Here is a 971-nt window from a genome sequence, read left to right as displayed (position 1 = left end):
AAATATGAGTTATTAGCGGAGAAATTCGTAAACAAAGACCAAATATCTCTTCCTCAATTTCTCTCACCCTAGATTTGGCGCTGAAGCAGTGTCGTCACAGATTGCATTGCTCTCAGCGAATCAGAATGCGCCATGATACGTCACCGCTTGCGTAAACGGCCGAGGCGCTGGGCTGGATGCATCATGGCTGCATGCATGGTCGCTGCGTTTGCGTTCGCCGCGATGGATACCGTAGCTGCCGCTGAACCTTGCAACGAAGAGCTCGCCAGGAAAGCAGGACTGCATTTCAGCGATATTCAGTGAAACGGAGCGCGAAATGATCCTCTGTGCTCGAGCGGTAGTAGGTGTTTCCGCGTGCGATGGCGGTGAGCCGCCGGCCGCGCCGGCGGAATGCAGAGCTTCGTTTTCGTCGACGGGAGGCGAAGCGTCCGGTCCGCCAGGCGACGATGTTCCCGACAGAACAAGCGTAGAAAGTTGTGCACGTAGTCGGTATGGTTATTTCGTGGCTTTATTTAATGACATTCAGCACTCACCGAGCCGCGAGTTTGCTGCTGCAAGGGCACCGGTAGGAGGTTTGATGAAGGCCGCATTGAAGGAACAGCTGCTCGAGAAAGGACTGGCCTCTGGGGCACGCCAAGATACTTTCCGAAGGCAACATTATACACATAATCCGAGGGCGAGAAATGCAGAGAGCACACCATCGGTTTCTCTGGCTCTTTTGCCGTTTTATCATCGGCAGAGCACTGAGCCATTGAGAACGCCGGGGAGCCGGGGCTCTCCGAGCGACGCCACATGAAAGGACACAATCGAGTCAACACTGCCGCTGCCCCTGATCAAGCGCCTTGGGCCATTTATACAGCCCTCAACACTACACACACGAGGCATTTCCTGGCTGTTTCCCGCGAAGCCAACGTTTTTCGAGCCACGCAACACGCAACCAAACACCGTAGAGCGGAACAGGCGCGCGCGAC

Source organism: Dermacentor silvarum, chromosome 3 (genome assembly GCF_013339745.2).
Source record: "Dermacentor silvarum isolate Dsil-2018 chromosome 3, BIME_Dsil_1.4, whole genome shotgun sequence".
NCBI classification, from domain to species: domain Eukaryota; kingdom Metazoa; phylum Arthropoda; class Arachnida; order Ixodida; family Ixodidae; genus Dermacentor; species Dermacentor silvarum.
The sequence above is the reverse complement of the archived record's forward strand: the minus strand, read 5'-3'. Positions refer to the sequence as shown.